The sequence below is a fragment of the Pinus tabuliformis genome, chromosome 2_1 (genome assembly GCF_031772625.1).
Source record: "Pinus tabuliformis cultivar Carrire ecotype Pingquan chromosome 2_1, CPIR1, whole genome shotgun sequence".
In the NCBI taxonomy this organism is placed as follows: domain Eukaryota; kingdom Viridiplantae; phylum Streptophyta; class Pinopsida; order Pinales; family Pinaceae; genus Pinus; species Pinus tabuliformis.
In genome coordinates, this window is record NC_142299.1 from 847972312 (window position 1) to 847984133 (window position 11822).

Below are 11822 nucleotides of genomic sequence, written 5' to 3' on the forward strand. Positions count from 1 at the left end.
CTCCTTTCATGTTTTTGCTGGTCGGGATCATCCTCCAGTGGAGTCTTTGGATCTGATCTCAAAACTGATTTAGAGTCGCCAAGTGAATGATTTCAGCCTGTCAAGTGCCTGATCGTTGTCCACCATCAACAATCAGATCTGAACTTGATACATGTACTAGGGTGAAAAGCAAATGAAGTGGTCGTATTCAAAAGCTCACGGAGATTGACTGAAGCAGCGTTTATCTACTTGCGCCGATGCAAAGCAAGAGCGTTTTTGAAGGCTACCTGGCGTAACTTCAGGCTCCATCTAAGACTTATGAAACAAACACATCAACCCACAAACAAGTTTGTTCTCCCCAGTATGGTCGCCAGTATGTTAGCACTTGAAATTTCACCTCAGGCTGAGAAAGGCAAATCTCAAAGCTACATCAAACCATTCAGCCTCGTAGCTAGCCCTACGGGGCAGGAGAAGGCTCTCTCCGGTCAATCGCGGCAAATCTTCAATGAGATGAGATGACCAATCAAAGGTAACATTGATATTAGGCTAGTAAACTAATTAAAAGGTTGATTTAGGGGTTTTTGGGGTTTTTGGTGGCAAATTGAGGAGCCGCAATTTCGGGTGCAGGGATTTGACACAGTTTCTGCAAGGGGGTCTTTGAGGCAAGGTAGGAGCTTGTGTAGATGTCTTTAGCTGAAGTGGATGATCAGGAAGAGAGATAAGAAGGCTAAAGAGAGCAAAAAATGGATTTGAATTCTCTTTAGACAGTAGAAAACATAGAAATTAAACAAATTTGAAAGCAGAGCATGGCAAGCATGAATTCTAACTTTATCACTTCATTTGTTTAATATGCAGCAGTATAGAAAGGAAATGAATCACATAAAAAAGCTTACAATAACATGAAGAGACACACCATCAACACAATAAGTCCACAAGAATCCCAAAGATGACTACAAAACCCTGGTCTTCCTTAGCCAAAAATTGCAGAGATACAAGTGAATAATACAGTGATAGCTTCTCCCTCAAGAGTCCAACCTTCCAACCTCTGAAAATGATTAAGAAAATACATAATATAGGCAAGCCAACCTCTTCCCTTGCCTCTAGGGTTCGAGCTCATCCTTCTAGGAGCTATTTGAACCACTTCTAAACTAAGCACTACAAAATAGGCAGCCAAAACAACTTGCCTCTAAAAACTTGGAAACCAGTTCATACAGTCAATTTTACCCTTTTACATGAGAGAAACTTATAGAAGAGTAAAACAAGAGTAAAAGTATCCAAAAAGTGCCACAAGTAGAGTCAAAAAGACCACGATCGACCTCAGCAAGTCAAACTGGAGCTAAACTGCAAATTCTGGGCTGAACTGGTCAAATCTGGCACAAATTCCTCAACGGGTCACGCACATCCTCCTCAACGGGTTGCGCATTTGGATCCCTGTTTGGAGGCCTTCCCGGTGTCAGAATGAGGTGCAGGATAGCTCGTTGGAAAGGTCTCTGAGTCTACTTGCCAAACCAACTGAAATTTTTGGATTTGGAGGTCATTGGCCTAGTAAAAAGGCAATTCTCCCAAGACTACTTCTGCAGCTCAAAAAAGGGGCAGAAAGTCAAAATTTGGCTGTATTTTGACCTTTTGGAGGCCCAAAACTCCATGAAAACTCAAGGTAATGCATGGGCATATGTAAATTTGCATGAAAAATCCAAAAATTCTGAGTTTTTGCAAAACGGAGCTACGATGACAAAGGGTCTCACCGGGGGTGAGACCCGTTGAGAAGCCAAAACCTGTAAATTGCCCAAAAATGCCAAAAATGAGCCAAAACTTCCAATTTTTTTTGTGCTTGGTGCTGTAAATAGGCTAGTGAGTGTCATGATCCTTGAGGGATGCCTCAGCCAAGATACGGAGCGGGTTGGTCTTCTTCTTCCGCCTAAGAGCCTTGGATAACCTCCTTTGGAACATTTTCATTTTTGCCTTGCAAACATGCATCCTCGCCCAATAACCTATGATGACCGTCCTTTCCACACTTATGAGGCCTCCTCTGTACCTCAACCTCTGTAGATGACGAATGGTCATCACTTTGCTCATAAGTTTCGGTTTCTGACATGGTTTAGGAGCAAAGTGGACAAATTGAACTGCTGCCTCTGCCTGCAAAAGTACTGAACTCTATGTTGTTTCAAGGGGAAAAACATGAGGGGAATGTTAGGGGAGGGAACTTCTTAACAAGGAATGGGAATATATGAAAATAACAGGGAATTTTCAAGGGAAACTTTACAAATTGTCATGCATATAGGAACACATTTTAACACTGGGAAATCATTTGCAAAGAACATCTCATATGGGACAAAAACATGTATGATAGTGAACATGAAAGGGGCATACATGTATCAATAGGGACATAGGGACACCAGACACCAAGTTTACTTATAGGAGTTCATGTGTATCATAAGTCAAATTTTTTGATAAGGAGTACATGTACATTGTTTTAACATAGAGGGAAGGTTTTCATGTACAAGGGGATGCCAAGGGCATGTAGGTGTTATGTACATGACTCTAGATATACAGCAACATTTATCTTCACATGACTCTTTTCTTTATTTGCAAATGCATATTTTCTTTTTGTTCTATTTTTGCATGTGTATGGTAGAGGGAATTAGGGTTTTGTGTGCTTGTGAGAGGGGTAGGGTTTGTAGTTTAAGGATGGGGGAAAAAGTCTACATTTTATGTACAAATAATATGGGACAGAGATGAAAGCATGACTGTGAATGAAAGGGGAAAAGAGGGAAGGGACCAAATGGGACAAAATCAGTTGAAAAAGTCACAAAACCCTAGCATTTTACAAACATTAACAAGCAGCCATATAAGTCTTTTCATTTGCATGATTTGAGGTTAAAATCATAGCATGAGGGCTTACATCCATCACCAACCTCCAAAACAATGTGTAAAGAGCCTATCTTGAACAAATTTGATGATTTGGAGGAAGATTGGGCAATTTTTTGAAGTTTGCAGCAAGACAGCTCAACGGGTCGTGCACCTTGCCCAACGGGTCGCGCACCTTGCCCAACGGGTCACACACCTCTGGCTCAACGGGTCGCGCACCTTTCAGGAGGCTTTTGGAGGCCTTCCCGGTGTCAGAATCAGGCGTAAGAGGGCTAGCTGGAAAGGTCTTTGAGTCTACTTTTCAACCCAAGTGGATTTTTTTAATTTGGAGTTGGTGTGACCTGTCAAAGCTCAAATCACCCAAGACTGGTCAAAAAGTGCCAAATGAGGCTGCCTGAAGAAAGAGTGTTGTTGCAGTCAACTTTGGAATGCCTTCCTCAACCCTAAATTGAGCTCACGATAGCTCATTGGAAAGCTATTTTTGTCTAGTTATCATTTTACCCATCAATAAAATCATTTGGCCAACCAATCTAGCATAAAACGTGATTTTCCCAAGGTCACTTCAGAGGTGTCTTTGATTCTCCTGAGGCAATGATATTCTTGATATTTCTCTCAAAAAATGACACCTGTGCAAAACTTGAAGGAGGTTTTTCGTCTTTGGCATGTTCTGGACAAAAACCTCTCTTAGTTTCCCAAAATTCATCTTTGATTGCTCTGGAACATCATTTGAGTGCGACTTGTCCCGATGTGTGAAGCAAGGAATTTTTTCGAAATGGAGCGAGATGAAGGCGATAGGGGGCTTCTAAATTCTTGGGGAAATTTGTGGGAGTGGGGAGGGATGTTAGGAAGCAGGGGAAAGTGGAATCTCAGTGATTGAGTGAGGGGAAGGGGTCCAAAAGGGAAAAACACAGGCCCAACCTAGAAAATTGCCAAGTTGTAGCTAGAAACTAGGGTTTGTGGAAAAATGAGGAATTTGGGGGATCTGAGTGTTGGGAAGTGCTTGATAAGGTACATTAAGGATAGGGGAAGGTGTATGAACATCAGGAAACAAGGTTTTCTAATGATTTGACTGCCCAAGAGAAATTTCCTTCAAAACCCTAGGAGAGGGAAATGACCCTGCCTAGGCACAACTGAAGCATGAACAAGATGTAAAATGACTCATTAGACACTGACATGATAATGAAAACCCTCTGAATGATGATAGGCTCAGCTGAATGAGGACATGGACTGACATTTGGACAACTTTGAAAAGTGTGAAAGCAAACCCTAGACCTAATGCCTAGTGACCAAATTTTGTTTGAAAACTCTTTGAAATGACAAAATTTGACTTGGAAACTCTGAGACCACTTTGTAAGAGCATATTTGATCACGGGAGGAAGGCTGGAAAGACTGACACTAACAGACTCAGAGAGTCAGTTTGGGATTGGGAACACAATAATAAGGCTCAGATAAATGCAACTTTGTCAGAGATCTAAGGGAAGTTGGATTCCATCTTCATTTCTCTGAATCCGAGCAATCTTGAGGCACCTCTTCTGGAGAAGATATATGACTTGTAAGAGAGTAAGAGATACATCCTTAACATATAGTAGGTCATCTGGAGGTTAAATAGCCGAGCCATATGGATGTAAGCAGGGGACCATAATACTTGTTTATTCCACCACTTTTCAAAGTAGATAAGGAATGGAAATTCTATATGGGAGATTCCCTCAGCCTCTAGAGGGATAGTTTTCAACGCACAGGATATACAAAGGGAGGTTGTGATTTATTTTGAGCGTAAATTTTCCAAGAGGTCTAATGTAGATGCGACATATCTAATGTGGGGTATTGTGTCTCTCACTTTCATGCTCACTCCATATTTGAATATGGAGATCTCCTCACCGGTCACTACTGATGAGATCTTAGTTGTACTAAAATCCTTCTATAAGGATAAATGTCCTGGCCTAGATGGGTGGATGGTGGAATTATTTATACACTTTCTTGATGTCATGAGTTATGAGCTTCTGAACATGTTTGAGGAGTCTCGATTAACGGGGAAGGTTTTTGGTGCCATCAACTCCTGCTTCATAGCCCTTATTCCTAAATCAACTTTGCTCGCTTATTTCATACACTTTCGGGCCATTTCACTCTACAACATCACCTATAGGCTCATCTCTAATATCATTTCACATCAGATTCATCATGTCTTGTCTTCCCACATTTCACTTGAAAAGTTTAGGTTCCTTCCCAAGCATCAAATCCATGACATTATTACCATTTCACAAGAATGTTTACACTATAAAATCCTAGAAAATGAGGGCTTTGGTTATGAAACTTGACCTTCATAAATCATATGACTCTGTAGATTGGTCATTCCTTCGAATGAACCTTGTCAAGACTGGTTTTTCTAGGGAGAATGTCAACTATATCATGGCATGTGTGCAATCGATAAATTATGTGATTTTGATTAATGGTATCCCCTCAGATTTTATTAGGGCATAGAGGGGTTTGCGACAAGGGTGCTCACTGTCTCCTTTACTATTTATTCTGGTTATGGAGTGCTTGAGTAGGAAGATCAGTCAGGCTCGGGATATTGGTAACTTCCAAGGATTACGGGTCTCTTGTGCGGTTTCCACTTCACATTATTTCTTTGTGGATGATATACTAACTTTTATCCAATTTGATAATAGTGAGATTTCCTATATCACATTTTCTCTATATTTGGTGTGGCTTCGAGATTATATATCAATGGATCCAAATCAATCATTATCCATTCAGAGGGTGAATTTTAAATTGTTCAAAACATTGTAGATCTTTTCGAGGTTTCTATTTATCATGTGAATATTGGCTTCACATATCTAGGATTTAAGTTAAAACCTTGCAGTTACAAATATGCCAATTAGACCTGGCTTTTGGAGAAATTCCAAAGGAGACTCACAAATTGGGCACATCAATGGCTCTCTCTACGGGGCAGAATTACTCTTATCCAATTAATATTGCAACAATTGGTTGCATACTAAATGCACATTTTTCATATTCTGATGAAGATTTCATAAGAAATCATGGAAATTATGGCTCGTTTTCTATGGTCTAGTGCTGAGAGAGGTACAAAATTCGACTTGGTAAGATTCAATACACTAACCAGTAGTAAGGATATTGGAGGCTAGGGAATTATAGAAATTAGGTTATTTGGTTGTGTACTACTTATGAAGAGTCTATGGAGTGATTTTTATGAAATGCGAGACAAATACTTCAAGTAGAGAGGTATCATGGAATGCTTCAGGTCGGGTGCACTCGATGCTAATACAGGATCATACATCTGGCTCAGTTTCTACAAAGTAAGTACAATTTTCCTATCAAACCTGAAATGGTCTTTTGGCTGTGGAAACAAGATTTTGTTTAGTGTTGATGACATACGTGGAGTAGATAATTTTTCATTACTGGGATGCACTTTATCTCGGTTACACTCCAAAGGTTATTTTTACCTGGACCAAGTTTGTTGGTTCAGATCTGACACATCCATCTAGCCTATTTGGAAAGAGGTCGTTTCTCTTAGTCTTACTGGGGAGGAAGAGGTAAATTGGAATGCATATGTACTGCAACTTCATATGGTCAGACTATGGAGGAAATCGAGTGAGGACTCTATAATTCAGGGTGGTCTACTACGAGAAGGGATTGTTATAGTAGTAGATGCTTATAGACAATTTTCTAGAATATGAGATCCATGTCTTGGTAGTTTTTGGTTCTTTTCTTTCTGGCATTGGCAGGTACCTCTCAAGATATTATCTTTTAGATGGATTTCGTGACACAATTTCATACTCACATGGGATAATCTCTCCAAACGTGGTTTCATCAGTCCGGGATGGTTTTCACCCTATAAAAATGGTCCTAAAAGTGTTATTCATTTATCCTTCTATGTCCTTTCTCTAAGGTTGTCTGGATTTTTCTTATAGCACATTTGTTTGTCCCTATGCCACCATTAGTGATCTCATGTTTTCCTCGATGGGCTACCCGAAAATGGAAGACCAAAACTCTTCCTTTCTTTACTTGTTGGGAGATTTGGAAATCACATAATCGTTTGATTTTTGACAATTCTGAGACACTCTTATATAGATTTTGTTCTCACATCATTGTTTGGCTAGAATCTTTGTGCAAGTGAGCTCCTGCTTCATCTTCATCTAGACACTCTGAAACAACTTTTCAATTTCCTTATCCTGGAGGTTTTTTCGACAGGGTTACCCAAGTTAGAAAATATGGATGCATGGTTGTGATTTATATCAGTTCTCGTACCACTTTCCTACTACAATGGAGCGATGGTTCTAGTTCTAATACTCATGCTGAACTACTGGCACTTTAGGGCCTATTATAGTTTTCACAACATATCCATATCCATTGTATTGTCATATATGGGGATTCTAAAGTCATTATAGAGATGGTTAATGGTCATGTTATTCTTTCCAATAAATCTTTGTCCAATTGGATGGAGCGCATCTCTATTATGTCTAAGTCATTAAGGGAAATCACATTCTCACATATCATCAAATGATGGAATGAGCCCGTTGACTCCTTATCGAAGAAAGGTTTGAATGTTTCCCCTGGCATTATCCACTTCCAATGGAAAGAGGACAATGTGGTCACTGACTATGGGGTTGTTAATATCGAGTAATCCGGAACTTGGAACATACTCTCTGGATTTTTTTATTATCTCATGTAGACTATATCCTGTATTTTTGGCAATTTTTGGCACAATTTTTCCCCCTTTATCTCAGTAAATATGAGGGTCAATAGTTTGTAATCATGTAAGCATAAGGTAGGAGGTCGCTACATTTCGTGCAATGTTTCCTTTTCATCATAATTTTGGATACATGTCTAGTTATATGTAATGGTATTTTGCTTAATATAATCCAGTGTTTTTTACTTAATTGAAAAAAAAATTGTGTCTACCATTCATGGGTGAAAGCATACAGTTAGGTTACACTTTTTAGTGAAAGAGGGAGCGTTTGGGTGGAAAAAATAATGGCTCGATCAAGCCATTTAAGTGCTCAATCGAGCCTTTTTTAAGCACTCGATCGAGCTCCTTGGGCGCTAAAAGGGTATCTTGATCGAGGGTTAAAAACTAACCCTTAATCGAGCTATAACGCTCGATCAAGCCCTTTTTTCTTTAAATATACCGCTTCGTGGTCTGCGCGTGCCATTTGCACAGACCACGGGAGCTTGATCAAGAGTGTGACAACAGTTCGACTGAGATTATTGGAGCTCAATCAAGCAATGGAGCATTCAAATCAATATCACCAACCACGTTGCCAATGTCTAAGAGGCTCAAACGAAGGTAGGTATTCTATCCTTTGTCTTTCTTATTTAATTTTTTTTTGCAAAATGTAACAAAAAAAAAACGACAACAATAACCATACAAAAACCACAAAAAATCGCTTCAAAAAAACTTAGAAAATCACGAAACCAACTGAAAAAAACCATAAAAAAAACTTTTAAAAACAACTTAGAAAACCACAAAACCAACCTAGAAAACCATTGAAAAAACTTTTCAAAACAACCTAGAAAACTCTTTAAAACCACCAAAAAAAACTATAATTTATGTTTAAGATTTGTTTCTCACTTGCAATGTTTTGTTTATTAAATGCATATTTTCTGAGTTTGAACGGTAAAAAAGTTTTTTTTTTTTCTAATTACTTTAGGTTTAAAGTTTTTATTTTAAAATGCATTTTAAATAACAAAAAAAAAATGACCAAAAATATACTAAAAATTCTCCAAAACAAAATACAACGAAACTATAACCAATAAATAAGTAAATTAGAAGCTAGCTTCAGATTGACATGATGAATATGGTTGCTCATAGTGAATCTCTTTTTATAAAATAAGAAATTGTATTTTATTTTATTGTTTTAAATTTAAATTAATTTATATTTTAAATATGTTTTTTAATAATAAATATAATATGATTCTAGTCTAAAAAATAAAATATTAATCTTTAAAGTTAAAAATCTAAAAAAAAAATTGATATATATATATATATATATATATATATATATATATATATATATATAACAAAACATTTAACTTAGTTATATATAATATTTAACTATATATAATTATAACATTTAACCTGAAATATATATAACATAACATAACATGTAACTATTATTTAACTATAATATCACATAGCTATATATTATAGTTTTATATATAAAACATTGCAAAATTTGAAATGAGAACTGATACGATTACCCGTTTCGTTGAAGTAGCAAAAAAATAAACTGATTTTGAAAATTGGTGATGTAGTATATTTTTTTTAGCATAGCTTTTGACACTCTAAATTTTTTTAGGTACATTAGTTTTTAGAACGTTAATGATTTTCATGTTAATTTTAAAAAGTGTTCATTTTGCATGAGGCCATTTTTTAGAAGGCTTATTTTTTGACTTTAAATTTTCTAATGTATTAGATGTGAATAATTATTTTCTAAATTTAACAATTTTGGAAGTGGTCTTCTTCTTCATATTTTCTTGTTTTTTTTTAGTGATGTATATTTTTTTTGCATAGTTAAAGAAGAAGGTTGATATTTTAAAGTTTCAATATTCTACATATTTATATCTCGTTAATTAATTTTTCAATGCACATCAAATAATTGTCTCTAAAAAATAATACTTTTTAATAATTGACATAAAAATAAACATTTTGAACATAAACACAACTAAAAGATTACACATTTTGATAATTTTTTGCTAGAAATGGCATGTCAAAATCACAATTTTTATAGGAAAAGAATGGTTAAATAATAGTTTTTTTAATGAATTTCATGTAAAATAATAATAATAATCACATTTGTTTTCAAAAGATAAGGAATCACATAAAAATTATAGTGAAAATCACATAATACAAATATTGAACATATAACAACACTAACTAAATACGTATTGTTCTCATAAATGTCAAAGTCAAAACATTACAAGTATAACTAATTAATAGTTACAAAAAATGAGCTTGATTTCCAAGCATAACTTAAATTTAATCAACAATATCACGTAATCCATACTCTTTATCCTCTAGAATTTTATCATTGTCTTCTTCCACAATATTTTCTACTTCATTTTGTTTATTTTTCTCTTCTGATGGATCTTTGATGTCTGTGAATCTCCCAATGTATGCCTTTCCAATAATTCCATTTAATGGTGGTTGAGGTTTCTTTGCCTTTTTTTTTCCACATGTGAGTCATTAAAATCCCCTTTCCTCAACCCAAATTCTTGCATTGCATCTGGAAGAAATTGAAAAGAATTAATTCTTTGCTGAATAAATTTTCATTATACTGGGTGTTTTTCAATGGCAATGCAATTTCTTCCTTTTTGTAGGCAACATGCTAGTGTTGTACCTAATTATCAAGCAAAAAATAAATAATGAGGTAAATTAGTATAATGACATATAAATACAGAAAGAAGATATTGAAATTCAATTCTACATAATAAAAATTACCTGAGCCTGAGAATAAATCCAAAACCCAATATCCTTCATTTGAACATAAGTCTATAAGATAGTTAATCAATGACTGTGGTTTTTTATAAATGTTAACTATCTCTCGTTTTTCTTTTTTATCTTCATATGTTAATTTTTTCATAACAACATCATAAACCAATACTTGGCTATGACTCTTTCCATCTACTTGATTAAGAAGCATAGACTTATAACTATCATATTTTGGCCAACTACCAATATGGATGAACTCATCATCATTTATAATTGATTGATATTCACGGTTAAGAAGACTTGACTTTTTTCTGTAACATGAAATAGTAAAAGTTCAATTAACTTGTACATACATGAATTTTTTAACATTAATCAAACATAGAATTTCAACGCCTTACCATGTCAACTACATCCTTGATTTGTTTTCCCCTTGAAGCTTGTCAATAACATTGCCAATTGTGTGTCTAAATGAAATGTCACAAATATCCATAATGGTGATGATGTGACTTCTACAAATCCCCCAACCACTTTACTAAAAGCTTGATAACTATAAAGGTCACTTTCATAGTCAATTTTTGGGATATTGAAACCATGAGGAATATCTCCAATAGCTAGGGAATAATCCCTTTTAGGTACGAGTTTAGCAATGTCTTCACAGTCACCTTGTATTACTTGATATTGAATAGTGTCAAGCCCATTCCAAATGAAATGAGTAAGAGTTGTATCAAGTTCAACATTCCTAAGACATTGCTTTCTCAGTCTTTCAATCTTAATTTTTTCAATAAAGCTTCTAAAACTATCTGGTGCTCCATTTTCATCCTTCGTCATCTTTAATAAAATAAACAAATATATGTATAAATTATCAAATAAAAATAATATACAGATGAATGAAAATGAATGTGTAAACCAACATACATTTTCAAATACAAGATAAAAATCTTTTAGTGTTGATGTAGAACTTGAATCTGGGTAGTTGGGTACAACATCATCTCAACTATATTCGTTCAAAATTTTAACCATTTGTTCTTGTATTTTCATGTAAATTTTTGACTGAGTAGATAAAGTAAAAAAAGTTAATATACTGATATGTATAACAAATACTACCAAGAACAATATATTATATTTAAAACAAAATTATAATCTAGAAATAAGTAAAAATAATTCAATAAACTTGCTTTTAAAATTACTCACACATTTTGTCCAATGATAATTCCTCTGACTTCACGCAAGATAATATTGCTTTGACAAGTTTTTCATCCTTCACTCATTGCAATGTTCTCCGATGTGTGATAGTCATATCTTCTGGAAGCTACTTCATTTCAGGACCTGATTTATTGTTGCTACATATCAATTGTTTAGACTTTTTGACCTTTTGGTTTTTAATGCGAATGTTCTCCCACATGCTAAAAATATCATTAATCAATTCCCATATCTCTCTAGTTCTAAATGCCAACTGGAAAATGTTATCAATACTTCTGAATATCTTGTGTAATCTCATTTATGATTTGTTTATACATCTTTGTAT